The sequence below is a fragment of the Vipera ursinii genome, assembly GCF_947247035.1.
Source record: "Vipera ursinii genome assembly, chromosome: 16".
Lineage (NCBI taxonomy): Eukaryota > Metazoa > Chordata > Lepidosauria > Squamata > Viperidae > Vipera > Vipera ursinii.
The window spans coordinates 781,085-802,025 of NC_139529.1; positions in this window are offsets into that span (position 1 = coordinate 781,085).

Genomic DNA, 20,941 nt, shown 5'->3' on the forward strand with positions numbered 1-20,941 from the left:
CAGGTTACATTATCAAAACATCCTTCTCAATTTCCCTTAACATTTCATACAACCAGTTTAAGCTAATAAATTTCTAGAAATAGCATGGTCAGTTAAAAAATTTGTCAATTCCCACTTCAATCTACACCTTAAGAAAACAGAACTCTTGGAAGAAACGCGCACAGGCGTAGAGCGAGGCCCTCCCCTCTCCAGGGACTCATTGTGCAGCAACCGGATTCACTTCTGATCAGCGCTTCTTCAGGACACACATGGCTGGGTAGGCGCGTCAGGGTCCCAGGTACCGGTAAGGTGATCAGCCTGCTCCTCCCCCATCGCCCACCAGCCCTGGGAGAGCCCCGCGCGAGCGCCTCACTGGCTGTCGAACCCTGCCTTTTGAGCAGGAGCAGCTGTCAAGCCCTGGGCTCGACAATCAACTGAGGGGGGGATCCGCACAGCAGCCTGGCTACCTGGCCTGCCAACCGCTCATTGCTCCGCTGATCATCTGGAAGTTTTTAAGACTGGAAGTTTTTAAGAAGAGACTGGCCAGCCGTTTATCTGAAATGGTATAGGGTTTCCTGCCTGAGCAGGGGATTGGACTAGATGACCTCCAAGGTCCCTTCCTCCTTCTCCTTCTCCTTCTCCTTCTCATTATTATTATTATTATTATTATTATTATTATTATTATTATTATTATTATTATTATTATTATTATTATTATTATTATTTTGAGGCTGGGACTCTGGACCCCATGCCACCAGCCAGCTGGAAGTCCCGGTGGGCAGCCCCGACACCGCCAAACAGCGTGATTGGTTTCCGAGCGGCGCCAGCTTCTAAGTGGGCATGGGCAGCCTCCAAGTGGCCTGCGCGGGTTGCTTCTGAGCGGCACCAACCTCTGAGCAGGCACGGGTGACTTCGATGCACCCCAGATGTTTCCTCTCCATCCCCACCCCACCCCATCCCAAGAAGCAGTATTTGTTTCTGCTTTTCCTTTGCAACTTGGAAGAATAACAGCAATAATAAGAGGAAAAGCTCTTGCATGATTTCCAGACATTTCCTCTCCGTCCCCACCCCACTCCATCCCAAGAAGCAGTACTTGTAGTTTGGACTAGCAGGTTGCTGGGCTGCTTTCCTCCTTTGCTCTCGGAGCGTGCACGCTGCCCTTTGCAAAAGATGGATTTTGCATTGCAAGGAGATTACTTCACCCGAAGGAAGGGTGACTTTGTGGCAATTCGGGTTTGTCTCCCTTCCTTTGAAGGAGGGAGAAAAGCATCGCTCTCTTCCTTCAGGTGGGTGAAAATTAACTTGATAACAGTAGCAATGCGGCCAGAAATGGGCATCTCTCGACGGTGCTGGGGAGCACTATGTACACAGAGAGGATTGGGAACCTGGCTCAAATGCTGGGCTCTGGTAGGGGAAAAATGACTGGGAGAAGTAGCCAGTTCGTAATGTACGTGCCTGAAAATGGGAGATGGGCAGGTTGTGTGAGGTGCAGTATTTGTAGTTTGGACTAGCAGGTTGCTTGGAACGGAGGGAGGGAAGGAAGGAAGGGACAAGAGGGAAGGAAGGAAGGAAGGAAGGAAGGAAGGAAGGAAGGAAGGAAGGAAGGAAGGAAGGAAGGAAGGAAGGAAGGAAGGACAATGGAAGGGAGGGAGAGACAATGGAAGGGAGGGAGGGAAGGAGGAAGAGACAAAGAATGAGGGAAGGAAAGAAAGGAAAGGAAGGAAAAGGAAGGAAGGCACAATGGGAGAGAGGGAGGGAAGGAAGGCACCCCCCCTCCACCAGAGACCCATGGATTCCCCCCCCCACAGGCCCCTGGCAACCTGAGTGATAAGCTGGCCATGCCACGCCCCCCCGGCCATTGATCACATGACCCAGGGACACTGTGAATGTCATAAGTATGAATCAGTTGCCAAGCATCTGAATGTAAATCACATGACCCTGGGGATGCTGCAACAAACATAAGTGTGAAAAATGGTCATAAATCATTTTTTTCAGTACCGTTGTAACTTCAAATAGTCACTAAGCGAATTGTTGTAAGTCGAGGACTACTTGTACTTTATCATTTTTTCCCCTTTTTTTGGTCACGTTTTTGACACCTTGCTGGGGAACTAGTGGTACTTGGATATTGCCTTATCCTAAAAGTGGTACAATGGGTGAAAAGGTTGAAAAGCCCTACTCTAAGAACTCACTTTTTAAATTTAACTCTGGCTTTCTTTTTTTGCCAATCAGGTTTCCAGACAAAGGCCTTTAAATTACCAGATTTATTTGAATCGAAGGAGGCAATCTAACCATCAGTAAATCAAAAAGACCAAACCATTTGTAATCATTATGTTTGTTTGGTTCAGGCAGACGAATGACTCAGAGAGGTTAACAGCAAAATGGTTTATTCAATACACATATGTCAACTGACAACTGTCAAAAAGACTCTGGCTTTTATACTAGAGCTGTTTAAACTGTATCCAATCACAAGTCCGGGTTTTCCCGCCTTTACAACTTTAACCAATAGTTGCACCAGAATCTCCCGCTTCAAGGAACCTTCTATGCAACCAGCTACTTACATGTTTGCAACAAAGCTACTGACATAACACCCCTTCCCCCCCAGTTGATGTTATTTGTTGACGTAATCTCTCAAATATTTGGGTGGCCTATGGACCCTAGATGGATATCTATTGGTTTGGTTACTTAAGTCATTGCTAGCTGACTGTCTGCTTGGCTGGCTTATATTTGTGGGTCTGGACTCTTGAATTACAGGCTCTGATGTTTCTCTACTAACAAATTGTAATTGTTGTTGTGTTTGATGTTGATGCTCAGCTATTGCAGGCCTGCTCATAGAGGACAGTTCCCAGTCAATTTGACCGTGTTGTGGGTTAGCTGTGGACACACTGGTTTGAATTTCCGCTTCCCCACTAACTGGCAGGTTGTTATGATTAAGCCAAGATGCAGTGTCCCCCCCGTGTACGCTTTGACCCCCATCTACTGGCATACTTCCAATAGCTCTCTTCCTTAGCTGATCGATATGTCTTTTACTTATTCTATTCCCTTCCCCCTCAATGGTGTAAGACAATGGCCCCATTATGTCAGTGACCACCCCCGGGACCCATTTGTCCCCCTGTCCATAGTTTCTGGCCCAGACTAAGTCTCCTATTTTGAATGATCTGTTTGGAATGTCCGGTTCAGCACTTGAGGGTAGTTTGTCAGGATGTAACCTGTCCAGTTTGGTGGTTAGCCGTTTGCCCCACCTCATTTCCGCCGGGCTTTTTCCGGTAGCCGTGCAAGGGGTTGTGTGTTGGGTCAGCAAAAAGTCTGCCAGTCTTTGGTGCCAATCGCCACGGATGATTCGCTTCAAGGCGTCTTTGGTGGTTCTCACGTTGCGTTCAGCCAAGCCATTGGTGGACGGGTGGAAGGGTGCTGATGTTGCATGTCTAATCGAGTTGGCCCTGAGGAAATCCTGAAATTCAACAGAGGTGAATTGGGGCCCATTATCCGATACAATCACATCAGGTAACCCATGAGTGGCAAAGAGGCCCCTTAAGACCTGTATTGTTCTACAAGATGTCATTGAACTGACAGGCACTACCTCTAGCCACCTAGAGAAAGTGTCCACCACAACTAGGAAGGTTAACCCTTGAAAAGGTCCAGCAAAATCAATATGAATCCTAGACCAAGGATTCCTGGCCAATTCCCACTTATGAGTGCGTGTGTGTGGCAGCTCAGGTCTAGATCGCTGACACAAATAACATCCTGAAACACATTCTTCAATGTCTTTATCAAGTCCTGGCCACCACAAGTGACTTCTAGCTAATGCCTTCATACGTACTATTCCAGGGTGACCCTCATGTAATTCTGATAAAATTGTAGATCTGTGGAGTTCAGGAATGACAACACGGTTGCCCCACAAAATACATCCCAAATGGGATGATAGTTCATTCTTCCTCCTAAAATATGGAATGTACTTGGCATCCGGGTTAGTATTAGGCCACCCACTAAGGACCCAGGCCATGATCCTTTTGAGGATATGGTCTTTTTTGGTAGCCTCAGCTATATCTTTAGCAGTTAAAGGGCATTCAGGAATTTCCTGTAATGACATAATTTGTCCCACTGGAGCAGGGTCCTCCTCTGTGTTGTTTAAGGGCAGTCTGCTAAGGGCATCTGCATGGCCCATTTCCTTACCTGGTCTATGTTGAAGTGAGAATGAATATGCTGAGAGGAAAATTGACCACCTCAGCATTCTGGGAGACATTATTTGGGGTGTCTGTTTATCAGTGGTAAACAGTCCCAATAATGGTTTGTGGTCAGTGAGTATGGTAAAGTTCCTACCATAAAGGTAATCATGGAACTTTTTTACTCCTGCCACGATTGCTAATGCTTCTCTATCAATCTGTGCATAATTCCGTTCGGCTTTGGTAAGCGTCCTGGAATAGTATGCAATTGGCTTTTGAATACCTTGACTATCCAAGTGGCTGATAACAGCCCCCACATCATAAGGTGAAGCATCACAAGCTAAATAGGTTGGTTTATTCTCAATAAAATGAGTTACAGTGGATTGGCTTGAAAGAATATCTTTTAATGTTTGAAAACTGACTATGTTTATCATGCCACTGCCATGGGGTTTTTTTATCTAAAAGTCTATGTAGTGGTTCTGCTATGGCAGCTTTATGAGGCACGAATGTGTGATAAAAGTTAACTAATCCTAAAAAGGCTTGTAATTCAGCCTTGTTTTTTGGTTCTGGTGCCAATTTAATTGCCTTAATTTTATCAGGTGTAGGATGAATTCCATTTTTATCTATCCTAAATCCTAAAAATTCTGTGGATTTAACCCCAATACAGCATTTATCCTTTTTTAATTTAAGTCCAGCCCTCCTAAATCTTCCCAATACCTGTTCCAGACGCTCAGCTAATGTTTCTTCATTTCTTCCAGCTATTAGAACATCATCAAAGTAAGGGCATACACCAGGTATGCCCTTTAAGGTCCTCTCCATCACCTCCTGGAAGATGCCTGGAGCTGCTGCAATACCGAATTGCAGTCTGTGGACTTGGAACGCCCCCTTGTGGGTAACAATAGTTTGAGCTTCAGCAGCCTCCCTGGAAACAGTAAGTTGCAAATACGCCTGCGCCAAGTCTAACTTGGCAAATATGGCGCCGTCCTGTATCGTGGCGAGGACCTGCTTCACCGTCGGGACCGGGTAAGCATGTTTTTTCATTCCGAGGTTCAGGGTGGCTTTGTAGTCAGCGCAGATCCTCACATCCCCGTTAGGTTTAAGGGGTGTGACGATCGGCGTTTCCCACAAACCACCCTCGACCGGTTCTAGGACGCCTTGGCCTACAAGCTTATCGAGCTCGGCCTCGATTTTTTGCTTAAGGGCGAAAGGCACCCTTCGGGCCTTAAGCCTGATGGGTTTAACCGACGGGTCTAAATTAAAATTAATTGGGGGTCCTTTATATTTACCCAAAGACCCATCAAATACGTCTGCGAATTCATCGCAGACTGATTTGAGGGTCTTATTACTAATAACTGTGTTTATTCCCCCTATCCAAATTCCCAGGGCAGGGAACCAGTTAAGGCCTATTAAACTAGTTCTATGGCCTTCTGTAACAATTAAATCTAGTGCTCCATTAAACCCCTTATATTTAACTCTAAGGGTAATTTTTCCCTTAATTTTTATTGGGGTTTTTTGGAAGTCGGTCAATTGGATTTTGGTTGAACTAAGTGGAATCTTTCTGCCACTTTTTTGTTCAATCTTTTTAAGGGTTTCACTGGATATTATGGACACTGAGGCCCCAGAATCGATTTCCATTTTGCAAGGAATTCCTTGCAACTGGACTATAATTTTTAATTTTGATCCCAAAATATGGTTAATTTTTCCTTTCCTACTGTGATTGACTCGCGTCACCTCCCCGCGGTTCGGGTATTGAGCCCAAGGTCTAGGGGTCTCTTTGCCACTATAGTAAGGGGTTACCTTACCTTCGGGCCAAACGTCGACTTCCTGTAGGCGATTGTCGCGTGCACGACCCCTGCAAATGGCTTGAATGTGGCCGGTCTTTCCACACAGTCTGCATCTGGCAGTACAGAATCTGCAAGTTGCTCGGGGATGATTGCCCCCACAGCTGCCGCATCTATTGTCGTTGTCGCGCGGTCTCGTTGCAGTGTCTCTCAGTTGTCGTTGGGTTGTTGTTGTTTGTCGTTGTGGTGTTGTTGATTGGAATCAACGACTCTGTTCAGGCCCGTCGCTTCGGGATGGTTTTGCCGCCATTTTTCCGAACCGTCTGGTGACTTCGGCGATGTCGGCTTCCCATTGTTGGTCCACCTCCCCGCAGTCCACAAGGCCTTCTTGATTTATTTCGGCAGACGCAGCCATGCTATTTCGGGGGGGGGTCGCGATACCCGGTGGATTCATAAGTCAAGAGTTCGTCGAGTACTTCTTACAAGTCACCGGTGGGCTTAGCGATAATTCTGTTTTGTAATTGCTCGTCTCGCAAGCCCAGCACCACTCTGTCCCGGATTATTATCTCTAAGTTGTCATACTTGCAGCGTACTGCTGCTTCTCTGACTGCAGCAACGAATTTTTGGATTGACTCGCCCGGTCTCTGATTCCATTTTTCGAAAATGCGCCGCCAAAAGAGTTCTGATCTCCTTGGCGTAAAGTGTACTTTTAATTTGGCCAATAAATCGGCATACGGAACACTAGAAACCGGCAGTGGTTGACAAAGTCCCACAGCAACCCGATACACTGGTGTGCCGCATATGGTTAGTAAGGCAGCCGCCTTTTTTCGGTCATCGGTTATGCCGTTAACGAGGAAAAACCCTTCGACCTGTCCCACATATTCTTCCCAGTCCTCTGGGAAGTTTGGATCGAATTCTTTTAAGGACCCGATTTGCGCCATTCGGAGGATTGTTGATTCCGCCGCGGCCGCTTGTGGTTGACTGTGAATTCTTTTCGAATTTGCCGCCTTACGCGCAGCTGTTCCGCCGATCCTTCTCTGGTCCGCCGTCTATCCCACCTTCGTCGCCAGTTGTTTGGTTCAGGCAGACGAATGACTCAGAGAGGTTAACAGCAAAATGGTTTATTCAATACACATATGTCAACTGACAACTGTCAAAAAGACTCTGGCTTTTATACTAGAGCTGTTTAAACTGTATCCAATCACAAGTCCGGGTTTTCCCGCCTTTACAACTTTAACCAATAGTTGCACCAGAATCTCCCACTTCAAGGAACCTTCTATGCAACCAGCTACTTACATGTTTGCAACAAAGCTACTGACATAACAATGTTGTTGCCCTGTTAGTTCTAATTCTAGTCTCTTTAGTTGAAGTCTGGGTTACAGCTTGTAAATTGGAGTTGGCACCTAAATTTTCCAGCCTGGAGATAAACATCTCAGAAATTTTATGGATTGTTTCTAATATGAGCTTAAAGTCAAGCGAGGCTTGTGGCTGTTCAGCCTCCATTTTGAAGTAGTGATAAACAGTCCTTAGTGGAGGCTAATTTTTAAACAAAAGTCAATAAATGTTCACCCCCACAAGTCTTGAGTTCACCTCCACCTGTTTCAGGTTTTTATCTTTAGCTCAGACATGTCAAACACAAGGCCTGTGGGCCACAAATGGCCCGCCACATGATTGAATCCGGCCCGCACAACTCTCCCAGAAATTACAAAGGTCCGGCCCCCACCACCTTGGCGCCAGCCCAGCTGAGCACTTGCTCAGTAGGAGGCGGCAAGTGCATTTGGGCTGGTGGAGCCCAGCACCATTTGCAGCTCATTAGTCTCCTGCAGCTCCAAAAAAAGGTGGAGGAGGAGGAGGTAGGAGGGAGTAAGGTGGGATGCCGGAGGGGGGCGAGGGGGGGGAGAGGACGAGCAACACCCAGCCAGTGAGGGGGAGAGATGCCCAGGCAGGAAGGCAGACTTGAGGCGGCCAGAGAAAGAGCCACAGATGGCTCCTCTGCCGGGCTTCATTTGCGTGCGAGCTACTTTGCCTGGTGCTGCTGAGGGCGAGCAGAGGCGCCCGGCCCGGATCCTGCAAGGCCCAGCCGAGACACGCCCCCAGCAGCGGAGCCGCTCCAGCTCCTCTGCCGGACTTCTTTCACGCACGGGCTCCTCTGCTGGGCTTCTTTTGCGTGCAAGCTATTTTGCCGGGTGCTCCTGAGGGCGAGCAGAGGCACCCGGCCCAGTGTTGTGATTCAGGGCCAGCCTGTGGGTCCGGCAGCCGGCTCGGATGTCTCGGATGACTCAGACGAGGGGGAGGAGGAGGGTGTTGAAGACGAACTTGCTGATGATGGCTTGGAGGCTTCGCAGAGCCCCCAGCCAGGGCCCTCTTCTCAGCTGCGCGAGCCCGACAGTGCGGAGGATGATGACCCACAGCTGGCCCTGTTCAAGGACGCCCGACGCAGGAGGCAGTCAAGCAGGAACAAGCAGAGAAAGGCTGTGGGACTCCTCAGAAGGAGGCACAGGGAGGCCACGCCCTGAACTCTAAATAAAGGGAGTGTTTGGGGAAGGGCTGGTTGCTGAAAGCAACCGCTCCGTTTGAGGATCACAGTTCCAGTGTTTTGTTTCTTGTTCTGTTGTTTGTGTAATAAATCTTGGCTGACGCCTTCCAGCTTCAGACGCTCTCCAGCCTCTGCCGTTTGTACAGGGGTTGCCTTTCTGCAAGGCCAGTAGTAGGCTGGTTCAGAACACCCAGATCCTGCAAGGCACCGGCCGAGATGCGCCCCCAGCAGCGGAGCCACTCCGGCTCCGCTGCTGGGCTTGTTTCACATGCAAACTACTTTGCCGGGCACTGCTGAGGGTGAGCAGAGGTGCCTGGCCCGGATCATGCAAGACCTGGCTGAGACGCGCCCCCAGCAGCGGAGCCGCTCCATCTCCTCTGCCGGGCTTCTTTCACGCACGGGCTCCTCTGCTGGGGTTGTTTCGTGTGCGAGCTACTTTGCCTGGCACTGCTGGGGGCGTGTCTTGGCCGGGGCCTTGCAGGATCTGGGCCGAGCACCTCTGCTCGCCCTCAGCAGCGCCCGGCAAAGTAGCTCGCATGCGAGACAAGCCCGGCAGAGGAGCCGGAGCGGCTCCGCTGCTGGGGCGTGTCTTGGCCGGGGCCTTGCAGGATCCGGGCTGGGCGCCTCTGCTCGCCCCCAGCAGCTCCAGGCAAAGTAGCTCGCACGCAAAACAAGCCCGGCAGAGGAGCCCGTGCATGAAAGAAGCCCGGCAGAGGAGCTGGAGCAGCTCCACTGCTGGAGGCGTGTCTTGGCTGGGGCCTTGCAGGATCTGGGCCGGGCGCCTCTGCTCGCCACTCCGGCTCCTATGCCGGGCTTGTTTCGCATGCGAGCTACTTTGCCGGGTGCTGCTAAGGGTGAGCAGAGGCACCCAGCCAGGATCCTGCAAGGCCCGGCCGAGACGCGCCCCCAGCAGCGGAGCCACTCTGGCTCCTCTGCTGGGCTTTTTTCACGCACGGGCTCCTGTGCCGGGTGCTTGAAGTGCAAGGATCACGTCCAGGCAAGAATGTTCAGCTCACAGAAAATGAGATTCTGGGCATATGCCTGAAGTCACGAGAGATCTTCCTGAGCCAGCCCATTTTGTTGGAACTAGAAGCCCCACTCAAAATTTGTGGTAAACAATGGTATAACATAAAATTATGGAAGACCTTCACTGATTGCTTCAACTGCCTACCTATCGCTGCCGAGGGCAGAATCCTTTAATTCCAGGCTGTGTGATGGGTAATTTTGCAGCTGCTGGGTTTCTGCTACACAGGGTAAAGCTGTAAAATGGAAACTGAAGTGGGATCCCCTGCTGCCAGTGTGGTTTTGAAAAGCTGGCATGGGTACAGAAGTGAGATTATGTGTTGAATTGCTGTTCAAGTATGTGTACTTCAGGGGCACTCCTAGCCTGGGGAAAGTAACTCTCTGGTCCTTTTTTAGGAAGGTTTCCTGAATTTGAAGCCCTCTACCCCACCAAAAAGGACATAGAAATACAGGTAGTTCTCATTTACTGACCACAATTGGGACCAGCCACTTGGTTGTTAAGCAATGCAGTCACTCAGTGAAACTGCAACTGACTTAGGATCTTACTTCAGCTGCCATTTGCCACACAAACCTGAAAAAGTTCTAAATGCAAGGATTGGCTGCAAAGTTACTTTGTCACCACTGTTGTAACTGTACTGTTGCTAAACGAGGACTACCTATCTTACGGGTATGCAATGCTCATCGGGGTGCCTGCAATGAGCCAATATCCGGTCCCACCCCACTAGGGCTTTTTCAGGGGCCTTGAGGCCGAAGGGGGAAGTTGGCCCTCTGGGAACCAGGTTGAGTGGCACTCTGCCTGCTTCAAGTGCACCTACCTACAAGGGTAACCCAGGTGCGATTGCTTGATTTGCTGGTATAGTAGAGCTGAGCGCTAAAAACTGTTTTTGCCACCCTGCCTGCCCCTCAGGGGCACTGCTGCCAACTTTCTTTCATTTCGAGTAAGCTGCGCTGAGTGAGCAGCATTGAGCTGACCACGCCCACCCGGCCACACCCACCCAGCCCCCCCCCCGAGGGCAACCATAATGCTGATGTGGCCCTCAGTGAAATTGAGTTTGACACCCCTGCTTTAGCTCATAATGTCAAGGGCAGTTCCAAAATAAACAGGTTTATTTGCCATGGCCACAAGATGTCCCCAGCATATTTAAAATCTTTTTCAGACAGAGTAAATTTATCAATTTTGAGTCCTTTTCTCTCTTTTCTCCCCCTTTTTTAATCAGATAGATAGAATAGCCAGTTTCTGTAAGGATAGGAGTTTTGGGTCGCCAAAAATAGAAAGGAAGTAAGTCACATTAAATAGTATTATTCTGTTCAAGGTTTTCTTTTTTCTCCTGACATGATCAAAGGCCGCCCTTAAGGAGGGTGGGGAAAAAAGGTTCCCTTCCCTCTCTCCTTGCTGCGGGAAGCAAATTCAAGGAGCTTTTAGCACGAAAAAATAGACAATTAGGAAAGGAAGAAGGCAATTCTCACCCAGTTTTCAAGTGCTTTCAAGTGCTTTGTTATAATTTTGGCTTCTGCAGGAAATGGCTGAAACAATGGGCCATGGGAGTGGCCGATCCTTTTATTGTCGGTCCGGAGAGTTGCTCCAAGCCAATGGGAGGGCCACTGCCCTTCTACTGCTGACTGGAGAGACCTCTCTCCCACTTGTCACCCCTCCAGGGTGACTTTCGTCCCCTTTACAGGGGTCCCCCAATGAAGGAATCCAGACAACGTGGGAAGGATTCTTTTTTCTGATTGCCATCGTGACAAGCCAAATGCTAGCAAAGCCAGGAAATCGTGTGCCAAGAGTAACAGCTGATTGCCCCAAGATGCCAGCTGATTGGATACCATTCAAATCCCCATGTGACTTTGGTGGGAGGGGTTTTACAGCTTGGGTGACTATACGGTGTTAACGAACGTTTACCTCAGACCTACCCTTAATCTCCCACTGTTACTGTTCCCCTAATAAAAGAATCCTGTTTGAAGCAGTGATTGCCTCAAAAGTTCAAATCCTTCTGTAAACGAGCCAAAGTGGGTCGTTTACAGAAGGCGAGGCCTGCACGACACTCAACCCGGAGATGCAATTGCACTACTGAGGGAGCTGCAACTATTGCACATATGGAGGAGTTCCCACCAGAGAAATGGTCTGGAGACCTCCGACGATCAAAGGGTGAAGAAGGTCTTTCCAGAAAGATGGAAGTGGGTGGACCGCCCGGAAAAGGGGACCGAGCCAGATGGTCCCTTGGAGTCAGTAAATCCGAAAGTTGGGAGAAGAGGAACTCTAATGTTAGCCTGAACTAAGGGGGGGAGGAGAAAGAAGAAGAAGGGATCCAGCCCTGTCCCAAAAGACAGAAGGGGGGAGGAGGAACCAAAATTGGACATTATGGAGGCAGTAATTCCAATACATGAGGAGAACTTTAGATGAATTTAAATTACAGCTGGAGGAAGGCTGGAAATCCAAGGCAGAGTTGGAGGTTGAGGAATTGGCAACCAGAAAGGAAGGGGCCACAGCAGCCCAGACCACAGACCAGTACTTGGGGTGTCAAACTCAGGCAACTAGAGGGTGACTGCTTCAGCCAGTAGAAGCAAAACCTGTCCCAACTAGGGCAAAATTTGACGGGGACCCAAAGCGGCTGGGGTTCTTCCTTGCACAGGTGTTCACATATATGCAGATTTATGGGGGAATATTACCTATTGATGTGGAGTCCGGGTGGTCACAGCCCTGGAAGGGGCAGCTGCTGACTGGATGGTCACCCTCTATAACTGCAATGCACCTGAACTGCGGAATTTTAATCAGTTTATGACTGCACTCCTCAGACACTTTGAAGACAGACTAGCTGATTAAAAAGCCCGGGAGCGTATAAAAACAATAAAGCAGGGCAGATGGCCAGTAGAAGAGTATACAGAGAAATTTAGGGAGTTAGCTAGCTGCTTCCCTTGGCCAGAGGACATCCTGGTAAGCTGCTTCCAGGATGGACCTCTACAAGGCCTCTGTAGCCCATGGAGCCCTAGGACGGTTATATGACTGCTGCTTGCTGGTGGAAGAGGTAGAAATTGATCGACGTAAGTGCTTACACTGCCTGGTGAAGTTAAATTTCACCCCACACTCAGAAAACTGAAGGGAACCCACATGAGCACTGCCTAGCTCACCCCGCAGCACTGCCTGTTTTAAATGTGGGGAAAAAGGGCAACAGAGTGTCAGGCAAAGATGCCTACTAGGAGGGGAGATTGTCTGTCAACTGGCAGACCCTCACGAATCCCGCCACACCCTAAAGAAACTGCCATGAGGGCTGCTGAAGCCGCCAAGGTCCCTTGGGGCCGCAGCTGAGAAGGTCAAGCTACGGTCCCATGTTTCAAAGATCTCAGAGCAGCGGAAGATGGGGAAGAGGATGACCCATTTGTGAGTGGGCCAATCGATCCAAAAATGGAGCCTGTAGAACTGCCTATCCTGGGTACGGGAAGGGCCATGAAACTAGTTGCTGCACTTGGTACATGATTGGCCCAGAACTAGTTAGGAAAATGGGAATGCCCCTTAGGAGACTAAAGAATCCAATCACATTTCGCTAATTGGATGGTTCGGTTGCAGGGGGGATGTCTGCCAGCTTTGCCACTAGTCCCTTGCACATCGACCTAGGAAGCCACACAGAAACTCTAACTTTCACTGTGGCCCCTGGAATGGAATGGCCACTAGTCTTGGGACTAACATGGTTAAGAAATTGGAATTCCATGGTGGACTGGATAGAGGGGAAACTTAGGTTCCAGAAAAAGGAGACTCTAAATCCCTGTAACGATCTTGAAAAGGGGTGTGTGTGTGTGAAACTAAACAGGAGTTTACTACTGCCCTTACTGTGCCAGAGGGGCAAAGCCTGCCAATGGAGTACAAAGATTTGGCTGAGGTGTTTAGTGAGCTGAGGGCGGATGAACTTCCCCCTTATTGACCCGTGGACTGTGCAATTGAAACCATCCCGGGGGCAAAGTTACCAAAGCCAAAAATGTACTCCATGACCCCTAGGGAACTGGACAAACTAAAAAACTTTATAGATAAGAATTTAGAGTGGGGGTTCATTGAGCCTACCAAACTTTGAGTGGCAGCCCCTGTGTTATTCCGAGAAAAAAAAGACGGCTCTCTTCATCTCTGTGTAGACTATGGGAGCCTCAATGCAGTCTGCGTGAAAAATGTAAGGACAGAATTTTCTCAAAGCTTGATTTAAGGGAGGCATAAGAATTAGGGAAGTAGACGCATTTAACTGCCCCTGGGATGCTTCCAGTTTAGGGTCCTCCCATTCAGATTACAAGGTGCACCTGCAGTTTTTATACAGCTAATTAACAAGGTCTTATGTGAACACCTCTATAAGGGAGTCCTAGTTTATCTAGATGATATCCTCATATATACAGATTCCCAAGACAAACACACTAAGGTAGTCAGGGCTGTGTAGTCAGAAACTGTGCTCTGCTAAAAATGTATGCTAAATTATCAAAGTTCGAATTTCACAAAAGTTGCATTGACTATTGGGGTATCACATATCACACCAGAGAATAGAGATAGACCCAGGAAAGGTAAGAGCCATATTAGACTGCACTCCTCCTAAAACTCGAAAACAAATTCAAAGTTTTCTGGGGTTTGCGAACTACAGGCAGTTTATTCCCTCTTTTGCACAAATCGCTCTTCCTATTACAAATTTATTAAAAACTAAAATGCAGGGGGGGATAAACCAAAACCTAGCAAACCTATCAATTGGACAGCGGCGTGCCAAGCGGCATTTGAAAAACTAAAAACTCTTTTCTCTATGGAACCAGTGTTGAAGTACCTGGACCCAGAGCAATCTTTTAAAACACAAGTAGATGTTAGTGATGTGGCCGTGGGTGCTGTATTACTACAGAGGAACAAAGGGGGGCAGTTACAACTGTGTGCTTACACCTCCAGGAAACTTTCAGAGATGGAGCAAAGGTGGGCATCCTGGGACAAGGAAGCCTACGCAGTATGATGGGTGTTGCTAACTTGGAGACATTTTCTTGATGGGAATAAAATACCCTTCCAAGTATGGATGGATCATAAGAATCTAGAAGCAATGAAAACTCCTAAGAAACTTTCACCCAAGCAGGCAAGATGGTGTCAATATTTCCACCATTTTAATTTCACTATCCACTACCACCCTAGAGGAAGATTTTTTTTAGCTGATGCTCTTTCTAGGTTACCTCAATATAACAGCAAGAAAGCTGATTGCTAAACCCTTCCTATACCCTCACAAATTAGCATCTCCTGTTACCACCAGGACCCAATCTAAGTTGAAAGCTCTGGTGAACGAAACCCTTTCACATGAATTCAAGTCAGCACTAGAAACTGATGAGTGGCACCGCAACCATAAAAATGTATGTAATATAAAGGATGGACTAGCATGGGTGGGGAAGAAAATCTATGTCCCAGCTGAAATGAGAATTAAGGTGATGCAGGCTGGACATGATTCAATAATTGCTGGCCACTTTGGGTTCGTGAAAACATTACACTTGCTTATGAGACAATTTTGGTGGCCAGCACTCAAAAAAGATATTGAGAGTTATATAGCCAGCTGCCCCAAATTTGCAGCAGTGAAACAGCACCAAGGGAAGAGCCTAGGACTACTTCAGCCAGTAGCAAGTCCTTCAGCACCATGGGAAGAGATTTGTGTGTGTGTGTGTGTGTGTGTGTGTGTGTGTGTGTGTGTGTGTTACAGATCTGTTTTCCAGACAGGTACATTTCATCCTGTACTCAAAAATTCCCACAGCAAAAACTTTGGTGAGAATATATTTAATCTACAGTATTTAAGCTTTAAGCATTCCATTCAATAGATCTAATAATCTAATCCTTTAACTCTAATTCAAAAGAATTTTATATGCTTTTCTTATCATCACATTTAAATAACTAAAATGTTTGCTTTGTTTAAATCATTTCAACTTTGTTTTTACAGAAAGGAAAAAGAAAAAAACATATTGTATTAGTTTAAAAAAAAGAAATTCATCCCTCTAAGAGTAGTATATTCCAAGGTTTTTCCATTTTTTAGCCATATTCAACCAAATGTTTCTTTTTTAAGTATTCTCTCTGATAAGTCCCATCATCTATTTTCTTGGTTTCCATTTTAATCTTTTTTCTCTGGCCATTGCCTTTCTTAATCAGTGTATTTTGTTGCATCATTCGTTTCTCGGTAAAGTATTTTTTCTCATTCTTTTTCTTATCTTCGAAGTTGCTTGGACACATTGAAATATCTTCCACTTGAATTAAATCATGATTTTTTATTTTGTACGGTTCCATCTTTAAGTCTCTATCCTCAGAATTATGTTCAATCATCTCTACTCTCTTTTCCTGGGAAATTTCTTGGAGTGAAGTTAAGTTGGATAAGTTGATTCATACTCTCAAAGTTGTTATGTATTTCTTTGTAGTTTAAAATCATTGTCCTTTGAAATGGTTGCCACTTATCATATGTTTCCTTTTGTGAAGTATTCATTGCTTCAGATTTGTTAGTCTCACTTTATTTACACAGCTGTACTTATTAAGAACTTTGAAGGTCAGAGACAAAAATCCTCACCCACCAGTAGGTGTCAGCATTTGCTCATTTTTCATATCTTTCTAGTCTTTTTCTCTCTCTCTAAAGGGTAAGTTTTGCCAATTCTGATAGCCAAAAGGAGGGAGCAGAAACCCCCTCTTTTTTTCTGGAGATCTCTTATTTTTGGGACTTTCTTCTTCAGGAAAATAGGTAGGATAGAGAAAATCAATATTCTTACCCAGATTCAAACATGCTGTTTAAAATCCCCTTAATAAAAGGCTTGTGACTTCTGTTGTTTTCAGCTTTGGCTGGACAATGGAGCTAGCCAGCCTTTTCTTCTGTTGGTTTCTAGAAGGAGAGACCACCATCTCTCCTAAGTCCCTGGGATTTCCGTCTTTCATTCCACCTCTTCAGGGTGGGTTCTGGCCCTTTAGGGTCCCCAACAGCCAAAGGGTTTGGCATTCCGAATCTTCTGACTGCTCTACTGGAAACAGGAACAGGAAGTCAAATCCACACAGTTTTCTATTGTAGTTTGCTGAAACCAGAAATTACCTCCAACCTCAGCCCCCCTGCTCCTCCTCTTCCTACCCCTATCTTGATTGAGGGAGAACAACATTTTGAGGTCCATGACATCTTGGACGCTAGAACCCACCATGGGAAAACTCAGTACCTCATGTCTTGGAAAGACCTCCCCAGTTCCCAGAGGGAATGGGTCTACAAAGAACATGTTTGAGCTCCTCGATTGCTTAAACGTTTTCATACACTGTTTCCTGATAAAACTAAGTAACATTATTGTTGTTCCCCCCCCTTGTTTTTCCCTTTTTCTCTTCTCTAGGTGGATCTCCCTCCTTTTTGAAGGGGAGCCAGATGTCAGGCCCCAAACGGTTCCCTATTTTACTTACCTTCCTTCTGTCCTTCCATCTTTGGGACTTGCCATTCTGTTGGGGGAGGAGGGAGCCCAGCATTACTTGCATGTTTGTATTTGTTCACTAGTTCTGTTTCCTTTTCCTGATTGCCATTGCAATGAGCCGGATGCCAGCGAAGCCAGGAAATCGCGCACCAAGAGCAACCGCTGATCACCCCAAAATGCCAGCTGATTGGATACAATTCAAATCTCCATGTGACTTTGGTGGGAGGGGTTTTACGGCTCAGCGCAAACATTTGAAAGATAAAATTTTAATATTTGCTCAAAGGTGGAAGCCAAATGGACATAATACAAAAGAGAGATATGATTACTTATCTCTGAACCATTGTACCATATCTTTCAAAAAATCCTGGAACACCGGAGAATTACCTGAGGATTGGAAAAGAGCTGATGTGGTTTCCATCTTCAACAAAGGGAAAAAAAAACAGACCCAGGAAACTACAGACCAATCAGCCTGGAAAAAATAATAAAAAACCCAATAACTGCAAACATCTACAAACAAATAAATAAAAGTCAGCATGGGTTTGTTAAAAATAGATCACACCAAACCAATTATATTTCATTCTTTGACAAAGTGACTAAATTAATAGACCAGCAAAATGCTGTGTACTTCAGAAAAGCATTCAACAAAGTAGACAATAACCTACTTCTTGGTAAGCTAGAAAAATGTGGGATAGGCAGCATCACTACCAGATGGATTTATAACTGGCTGACAAAACATACTCAATGAGTCATCTACATCTACATGGAAGGAAGGAAGCAGTGGGTTACCACAAAGTTCTGTCTTAATGTAGGCCCAGTACTCTTCAATATCTTCATAAATGACTTACCATATTTTCCGGCGTATAAGACGACTGGGCGTATAAGACGACCCCCCAACTTTTGAGATGATTTTCAAGATTTTTCATCTTATACGCCGGAAAATCAGTGAGCCCGGGAAGGCACGCTCTCCCCTCTCACTGTGGAGGAAGCAGGGCGGGCTGGCGTCTGGTGGGAGCCGGCAGGGCAGTCCTGCGCACACGCGCGCTCCCTGGCTCCTAAAGAGTCCTCGGGGAGCCATGGCAGGCGCCTCACGCTCTTCCCTCTTGAAGCAGCATCGGCGGAGCCGTCCGGCGTCGGGCGGGAGCCGGCAGGGCAGTCCTGCGCACACGTGCGCTCCCCGGCTGTTAAGGAGCACTCGCTGACTTGCAGCCAAGCCAGAGCCGAAAGGGGCTTTTCCTTCCACCCACCCTTTGGAATAGACACAAGAGCTCCCGGGGTCTGGTGTTTGCAAGGGGGAGGGGAAGGGGCTGAAAGGCTCTTGGGGGTGGGAAGGGAGAGTCATGTTGGAGGGGGGACTGGACTAAGGAGGCTTGAAGTTGCTTTGCAAGAACGGGGGCGCTCGATTGATTTATGTACTATTTTCCGGCGTATAAGACGACTGGGCGTATAAGACGACCCCCCAACTTTTGAGATGATTTTCATGGGTTAAAAAGTCATCTTATACGCTGGAAAATATGGTAGATGAGGGAATAAAAGGGTAACTCATGAAATTTGCAGATGACACAAGGCTGGCAGGAATAGCCAACACCCCAGAAGACAAACTCAGAATTCAAAAAGGTCTTTACAGACTTGAACAATGGGCCCTACCCAACAAAATAAGTTTTAATGTGAAGAAAAGCAAGATTTTACACTTAAGCAGGAAAATCCAAATTACAAGTACAGATTAGATGAAACCTGGCTCAAAAACAGTAAGTGTGAGAAGAACCTTGGAGTCCTAGTGGACAATCACTTAAACATGAGCCAGCAGTGTGTGGCAGCAGCCAAACAAGCTAATACCATTCTTGGTTTCTGAGAAGAGCAGCTAAAATGATCAAAGCTGGAGACTAAAACATATGAAGAACGGCTGCAGGACTTGGGTTTTGCTAGTCTAAAGAAAAGAAGAAACAGTGGTGACATGATAGCAGTATTCCGGTGTACAGGGCTGGCTGAAAGGCTTTGCAGGAGCCTGCCTGGGGAGAGGGAAGCTTGGACAGCTGCTGCCAGTTTTGGGCACGTTGGGCCTGGATCAGGTAGAAGGAAAGAAAGGGGTGGTGGTGGTTGCTGTGGCTGTTGTTGAGGAGAAACCAGGTGAAGTCAAAGAGGGATTTGAGGTTTTAGCTAATCCCTTTCTGTGAAGGAGAGGGAAGGAGAGAGTGAGAGTGAGAAGGTGGAATTTTACTGCTTTTTTCAGGGGGGGATATCCAGAGTGGAGGCAAGAGAGAGAGTGAAGAGAGAGAAAGTTGCTTGGGTTGCTAAATTCAGATTTTAACAATAAAGGAAAGGGGGAGGGGTTTTGACACTGACGAGACCTGAGACTGCGAGCGACAACAGAAGGAGAGGCTAGTCATTACTGCTTTGGAGACTAGTGGCCATCCAAACTTTGATTATTGTTACTTGTGCAAGTTATAGACATTGTGGAGAGTTGCCCTTGCAGGGCAAGCTGTTACTGCAGAATGTTGACTACCTTCGTTCATGTTCCTATTGCTGCCTGGAGCCGGGGTTTTCCCCACCCCACCTGTTTCCATTGACTATTGCTGCTATGTTTGCCTAGGGCTGTTAAACACTGTCACGAATTGGCTATCAGGGCTAGGGGATGGTCATCTTTGTTCCTGAAAGCCCTCCCCCTCTGACGACAAGAGTCTGCCACTGTCACAATTCCCATAAGCTTCTGCTAGAAAAGACACTTCACTAACACCTTGAGAGCGTAGCTGCAGAGCCCGACGGAAAGGGAGCGGGGCTTTGGTGGCCTCTGAGGGGGTAATGCTACACCAGTATTTGAGGGGGTGCCACAGGGCGGAGGGGGTCAAGCTATTCTCCAAAGCACCAGAGGGAAGGACAAAGAAACAATGGTTGGAAACTGATCAAAGAGAGAAGCAACCTGGCATTAAGGAGAAACTTCCTAACAGTGAGGACAATCAACCAGTGGAACAGCTTCTCTTCAGAAGTTGTGGGTTCCTCCATCCCTGGAGGTTTTTAAGAAGAGACTGGACAGCCACTTGTCTGAGATGGTGTAGGTTCTCCTGCTTGAGCAGGGGGCTGGACTAGAAGACCTCCAAATTCCTATTCTATTCTATTCTATTCTATTCTATTCTATTCTATTCTATTCTATTCTATTCTATTCTATTCTATTCTATTAATTCTCTTTTATTCTCTTCTAACCAGTGGAACAGCTTGCCATCAGAAGTTGTGGGTGCTACAAGACTGAAGCATTCTCTTAAGAAGAGACTGGACAGTCACTTGACTAAAATGGTATAAGGTTGATTGCTGTGTCATCTTGCAACTCGAGGGCTACTGGTATCACCTACTGTCTGCCCTTGAGAAAGCGTTGGAAACCTTTGCTTTCCCCATGTGCCACAGGGTGCTGAGCAAGCAACCTTAGAGTATCAGTGCCACATGGTGCCTTTCTGTGAACCTTGTATTGGTCCCTGGGTTTTTTTTCCAATGCAGTGCAGCGAACCAGTCAACCAGTGGCTCGGGGCCTGAGCCTCTAAGAGCTTAGGAGGACTCAGCTCAACAGATCCAGATGACCAGATCTGTAGGTGCTTGCCCCTGCCAAAGTTGCCTCCTGCCACTGCCATGGCCTTCCAAAGGATAGTTGAAAAGCTTGCTTTTTCAGAAAACCTTTGGTAGTTGTTGCCCTGCTCTGATGATGTCTCCCAGTCAGGTAATGAAACATTTGCATGCAGCAGCCAAGCTCAGAGAGTACCACAGAGGCCACTGTTCAGTCTGAGCTGCAGAGATTCTCCTTCCTCAGGTAATTCTACTTCTTATGATTCCACCGCACAGGAGTGAGAGGTTTCATATCACCTCCTCGGGCCCAGGCAGGGCTGCTTCGACACAGTTCTGTCCCTTGCAGGTGGCACAGCTTGAGAAACTGTCCCTGGAGGTCCCATCCAGAAGGGTAACTGTAACTGTAACCAACCCTCATCCTCAGGCCCAGCATCTTCCCCTCCTCCCACCTCAGCAGGCGCTGGCTCCGCAACTGGGAATCCTGGGGGAAGTGGGAACATCCCCCCTCCTCC